The sequence below is a fragment of the Pundamilia nyererei genome, unplaced genomic scaffold (assembly GCF_000239375.1).
Source record: "Pundamilia nyererei isolate P.nyererei 1_Seehausen unplaced genomic scaffold, PunNye1.0 scaffold00018, whole genome shotgun sequence".
Taxonomy (NCBI): Eukaryota; Metazoa; Chordata; class Actinopteri; order Cichliformes; family Cichlidae; genus Pundamilia; species Pundamilia nyererei.
This window is the reverse complement of record NW_005187419.1, coordinates 2,019,993-2,026,739: the sequence shown is the minus strand read 5'-3', so window position 1 is coordinate 2,026,739 and position 6,747 is coordinate 2,019,993. Positions and strand designations below refer to the sequence as shown.

The 6,747-nt window shown below is 39.4% G+C and overlaps 1 protein-coding gene across 2 annotated transcripts in view; it reads right to left on the bottom strand.

Annotated features, from left to right (window-relative positions):
* stat5a (signal transducer and activator of transcription 5a) overlaps positions 1–4,617 on the bottom strand; it is a 51,130-nt gene extending 46,513 nt beyond the window's left edge. For both annotated transcript variants that reach the window (XM_005726080.1, XM_005726081.1), the window contains exon 1: positions 4,455–4,617. The gene's annotated coding sequence lies outside the window, so the exon portion shown is untranslated. The remainder of the gene's footprint in view (positions 1–4,454) is intronic.
* Positions 4,618–6,747: the final 2,130 nt, after the last annotated feature.

Below are 6,747 nucleotides of genomic sequence, written 5' to 3'. Positions count from 1 at the left end.
GATGTAATACCGGTAGCTTAGCTGTAGCATTTGTAGCTGAGGGCTTCAGCTTCCGGGTAACATGGAAATGACGTCATTCACGTAGATTACTGATTGGCAGCGCTAACTCGAAATTTCGAGTTGCTTTTCTCAAAATTTTGAGTTAATATGTCGAAATTTCGAGATAATGGATCCTTTTTTTTTTTTTTAGTGGCGGAAACGGGCTTCCATAGCTGAACACTTGCAACATTTGCCATACTCTAATAAATTAACTTTGGGGGGAGTTGGAATATATTTGTCAGCACTTGTAACATATACTATCACGAGACATAAAACTAATTGGATACTTAGAATCTTATGTGCCAGACGTGCCTTTTGCTCCTGTGTGTTTAGCCTCCAAATGAGTATTGTGTAAACATGAGAAAATGATTAATCCAGACCATTAATCTGTTAGGTGTATTCTGGATTGAATTCTGTCCGAAATCGTCTTACGTAATGTAAAATAAAAACAAAAAATTGGAAGTATGCTCAGATTACACTGCATGCTTGCATTCACTGGAGTTCAAACAATGCATGTACTTTGCTATTACGACTTGTCAGTGCCTTTTTTGGCACAGTGCAAACTTACGAGTAGTCATTCTATTCTTGATGTGTCACTGAGATAATAACCCAGAGCCTTATCATGTTTCTTCGTGTATGCAAGGTTTGACCATCATCTTCCCCCCCCCACCTATTCAAAGGACTGAAGAAAAGACAAGTCATTTTAAGTTAGGCAAAATGAAAGACAAAAGAATAACTGATCATGGGAGGGCAATTGTTGTGAAACTGCTGATAAAATCCTGCAGAAGTAATTAGCTGATGGAAATCAAATGAGTCTTGTGTGAGGCAGGCAGGGATCATAGCGTACATGCTGTGGATGCCAACAAACAGCAATGCCATTCGACAGATGGATCAGAGCACTCCTGACCTAAACTGGGCTAAAAGCTCAAGGTCACGTGACTAATGGATTAGTGTTAGCCCAGCTGAAGGAGGAGGTGGTTAGCAAGCATGTCACCACATGCTTCCTGATCACTTCCCTTTGAATGTGTTTCCCCTTTCTCTTTCACACTAAATCTCCCCTCATCCCCGTTTGTCTGTAACTGTTATTACTACATTAGTAAATGGCTGGGGTCACGTTCATTGACACACAGTTGGATCACAAGCAAATGAACTTCTTACCCTCTTTCCATTCACGTAATTCTTCGGCGCACTCTCTTCCTCTGTTCATAGTGACAAGAAGCGCCACGCTTATCACAATCATTAGTGTATAATTGACATCTTTGACACCTCAGCTCTGACTCACCAACTCAAATCAACACCACTGCCCTATTATTCTCATTTCCAGCCACTCATGAGGTCAATGCTTAGAACAAATCCTTTGTGATATCCTTCCTAACTAACCTCTCTACTTACGTTAATGTTTTTTCTATACTTGTATGAAAGTGGGGATGAAAAAAAGGAGAGGCAAAGACAAGCTTAAGGATGCTTTGACCACACGGCACAGTTGGCTTACAGGACAAAACACTGAGTTTTCCTGTCTCCCCTGCTGCCATCCCTCTTGCATCAGGGGTTCCTGTCAGGGACGGCGTGTACCAGCCAACTCATGCCTGGCCAACATGCCATATTTCCATGTCAACTGAATGTCTTCCTTTCCAAAGAAACTTAGGAAAAACTTCCATTCCTATGCACAATGCACAGGAGCAATGTAGGGGGCAGGCAGCATAGCACAGTTCTTGCCAACAGGGTTAAAGGCTAAAAATACTGACCACTATTTCCTGCAGACTGATTGAATTTTTTTCCATGACTGAAAGAGCAGAAATGGAAAAATGGCTAAAAATATTACAATTAATAGAAATAATAATAATAATAATAATAAAACTAAAAATGACAAGGAAAATAGTCTTGAGTCATACACTGAGAGGTGTAAACATCAACAACATATGAAATACCAAAACATCCACAAATTATAAACGTAAACAATTCATATCTCCACTTCCCTGCCTTTAGGGTTATGTTTTGAAATTGTTCTTTCCCAAATGCAAAGGAGCTAAAACGAGCTAAACAATTATGACAACAGCTGCTCTTTCACCAACTGATTCTAAAAAAATCACCTCGAGCCAATTTCTAAATTAAAATGAGGCACAAGCTACCAACTCCTGCTGCCGTATTGAGATGAGAGAAGTCAAAGAGTAGTCATAGCGTCTTCCAGAAGACATTATCACAGAAGGATGGTGGCATTATCACAAGGCTCAATTACTCCGAGCCACAAGAAGCAAAGGCAATGTCATCCCAGTTGTCAAGAAAAAAAATGTTACAGGTTTATCGAAGGCAAAAAATATGAGGTCTTACTGGAGCAACAAAGTGACAAAAGATAAGGGGATGGTATAATCTTTGCAGCTAAGCTCATCCGAGTTCTTGAAAATGACACAAATACAACAAAGAAACAGTGATATTTTAATGTTGTTTGTAAGACGCACAAACTGTAGACTTGGTACAGAAGGCATGCCTTTGGCAGCTTTGTTTTGACCTTTAAGCACTATCCTTTCATGCTTTTGGGAAATTAAATATCAACAGGAAAAGCAAACAGTGACAAAAATGTTCTGTTTGACAGCAACAATTGGGAGAGCTGAAATGAATTATGGAGGCACGCTCAAAATGTCCTTGCACCTTTTACATTTGTAACTCAATTTTTATGTGAATATGGCAGTTAGTACAAAGCTGGCATAGAGCACTTATGTTACGGAGCAGCTTTTTCACCTATTTTCAATCTAGTCCTTGTATCTGACCATTTTCAAAGTAATGTGTTGTTGTTTTTTTTGTTTTTTAAGCCACTTAACACTGACCTATTAATCATTCAAGCATAAAAAGGCACCTAACTCAAGGGATGAACCAGTGTTGCATCTACACATAACAAACAACTTAGTTAAATTATACCTTTGGGTACTTTGTTACTAGCAAAGTGCCTAAAGTTTAATCCCACTTTTTTCTTTCTTCAACACCAACAAGTTGATTCCCAAAGAGTTATTAGCTATAAACTTGGTATATCTCTATGTGGTGTGCAGTGTATCTTAAAAAAATTTGAGGAAAATAGATAAGTGCAAGATAAAAGAAGGCGTGACAGGCGTAAAAAAAAAAAAACATACTGAAAGCAGATGATGTGTGAAGTGTCTACAGACATCAGGAAAGCACTGTGGAGGAAAAGTCATGGTTTGGCACTGCATTTAAACCAGTGGTGCTGGGGATCTAGTCAAAATTAATGGGAATTATGTCATCATCAGATTTTGATCCACTATGCAATACCATCTGGATTGCATCTGACTGGAAAATGCTTCATTTTTGAACATGACAATGATCCCAAATACACTGCCAATGCAGTAAAAGCATACCTGAATAGAAAACACACACACACACACACACACAGTGGAACACTATCAGTCATGGATTGGAATCCCGAGATCGTGGACACCAACATTATTTACGCAGTGTGGGATCATCTTGAAAGAGAATGGAACAAAAAGGCAGCCAACATTGAAAGAAAAGCTTTGGAATAGTCTTCCATAAGCTTGGAGAATTACTCCTCAATACTATGTAAAGAAATAAAAAGAAAGCTGCCTAAGAGAGTTCAGGCTGTGTTGACGAATAAAGATGATCATACCAAATATTGACTTTCAAGCTCATCAGAACTGTTTTTTGCTGGGGGGTTTTGTTTTCTTTTTGCCTTATGTCTTATGCACTGTGATTCCATTTATGTTTGCACGTTTCAGGAAATTGCTTCACCAATTTCCTTAAAAACAAAACAACAAAAGCAAAACAAAACAACAACTTAAAGAAATGAGGGGTAGCTCAAGACTCTTTTTTTTTTTGCTCAGTACTATATGCGAGGCCGGAAGGGAGAGTTGACCATAGAGAAAACTTAAAGCTAACCAAGACCGCGCGTCAAAGCCTGCCAACAGCAGCGAAGATGAAATGGTTGCTTGCCATAAATAGAGCTTTACACCTTTAACAATATACAGGCATCAAAAAGAAAGGGGGGGGGGGGGACAGAGATAATATGCTGAGTAGTAGGTCAAGATGACAGCAAACTCACTGGCTCGACAGAGACGCTGTCAGCCCGAATTTAGAAATATTACTGGGAATGTTCGCGCGCGCAGGGGGACCTGCCTGTTGATTCATCCGCGTTAATAAAGCCCCAAAAATTAAAAATAAAATAAAATGTGGAAAAGTAGCCTACTCCAGCACAATTCATATCACTGCCATCCAAATTGATTCTCAACGTCTGCAGACGGAGAAGCGCTGCCGCACTCGCAGTTTGTTTACAAAGCGCTGTCACAATATTCTTTCGCAACGGGCACCTTCAGTGGGACAAGGCGAGGACATTCACCTCTTCGGGGGGAGAAAAAGAAGCACATTCAAGCGAATTAAACTGTCACACTCACCTCTGTGGATCGACTGAAGTTGCTGTCCTTTTTCATAAAATGTGGGGTGAGGCTGCAGAGACGTGTGCAACCTACAACATGGACCTCTCCGTCAGTCAGTTCCCAACAGTTCGCTTCACAGTTCACTGCGCGCTCTCTCTCTCTCTTTCTATCTCTCCCTCTGTGTGTGTGTGTATGTGTGTGTGTGCGTATTTCTCGCTCGCTGACAAACCACCCACTTCCGGCGGTTCTTGCACGTCTGTCAAGAGTAACAGTTTCTACTGATTTCTGCCCTGATGACGGATTTCGGGAGGTTCTGAAAGCGTTTTGACATTTAGTAAATACACACATAAAATAAATCAGTTACAGCTGTGTTCTCCATGTTGAAACTTCAGATTTGTTATTTTATGTGCATGTTTCATCGAGTCCGATTTTATAGCTAGGGTACTCAACACGGCGTTTAATTTCAACTTTGGAACAATGCTTTGGGCCACGGTACATATTGGATGTAAAGATCGCCTGCCTAAGAACCAAAAATACCAAAGGAAATAACAATAATAATCAGAGCTCTTCTCTGCTGCACATTATACGTGCAGATCCGTTGGTTAGATTTTGCTTAATCTCCCACACGATAATAAGTCTCCCACAAATTGAAGAATGGCGACACCTGCTGGTGAGAATTTAGCATAACGTTCTAAAAACAGCAACAACAAAGCGAAAGAAACTTAAAAAAAACCCGTATATATTGTTTGCATCATTCATAGCTGTCTGTATTTTTAGTATAAGGGCTTAAATGAATATTTAAATGTACTTTTCTGAAACTAAACTGCCCCATACTTAACTAAATGTTTCTTTATTATCAATTTAACAGGCTGTGGTCTGAGAGGCTGAGACAAACAGGAGGTGGCAGAGACCAAAGATAAACCTGCCACAAATAATTAGAGGACAGTGTGGCCTCGGGGAGCCATCTAACAGAGAGCCACACATTATTGTGTGACACTAAATAAAGAATACGGTGACATCAAGTGAACAGTTGCTCATCACTGAAGAACAAACACTTGTTCATTTTAAGTGTATCATAGCTACTTTATTTATCTCATAGATAAATAAGAAGTACCAAAATCCATATATTCATAGGTTACTGCATGTGAAATACTGTCTTTCAACTACTGGTCTGAAAATGCTGTGAAAATAATGTGTAAAAACCTTTAACATTTAAGTCATTCAGTTCTTTCTGTGTTTTTAATTCAAACAAAAAAATAAAAGAAGAAGAAGGAGGAACTATCAGATAGTCTATCAGCTATACATTGATGAATACTTCCTTCTTAAACATGATTTTTTTTTTAAATCCAGTACATTCATTGCAAAGATGTATTCTTTACCTATGACTTAATTTGAAAAATTCCAGAGTTTGCTTTTCAGCTGTAGCTGAATATAATCTGAGAAATCCCCTGTGATGCTGTAGAAATTAATGGCTTCATTTTTTCACCTGCTTGTCAGAGTGGCATCATTTTTAGCACTCTCTCTCTCTCAGACACACACAGACACACACACAGCAGCCACCACACATACAGCTTCATTGATTCTCCAGATTGACTGGCTGCGGTCCAGAATTGAAGGGTGACAGTTGCTTCCTGAGACAGCTGAGTCAGCAGCTGCTGTCGGTAATAGCTCTACATCGTAACACCCCCTCATCTCCTCAAACCAGCCTGTGTTCATTTCCTATCCTCAAGGCTAACCAAATATACACAAGACAGAAAGTAACCGAGTGTGACAGCATGGCAGAGACTTAGTGATCTAGAATATACCTCCTTCCTTTGTTTGTTTTGCCGTCTCTCTCTGTTGTCATGTATTTGCAATTGGGCCCTTGGGAATCCAGGCGGCGGCAGGGCTGTTGTTCACATTGGTATTGTTACACTTGAAGATGCAAACAAAACAATGTGGGGTTTCCAGGCAGGGAAATCCAGCAATCATGTGCCGAGAGATCGTTCATCAAAGACAGAGTGAAAAACTCTCATATTGAAAATGGGAAGTAAAATAACAGCTCATCTCTCATGAATTCACAGAAGTCTTTTTTTATGGCTGTATAAATGTACAATAGGTTGCTGTTTGTCACAACTGTTAAAACCTACCTTGGCACAGTTTCATTAAAATATGTTCAGCCCTTTTTAGAATGGTTGCCTAAGTTTGTCTTATTTATTCATAGTGCCAAGCAAATAAATACATCTAAAAGAAGGAAAGAAACATGAGTTTAAATATTTTGTACATCCAAATGGTTGTTTCGGATTTATTCATGTACACTAACCTACTTACA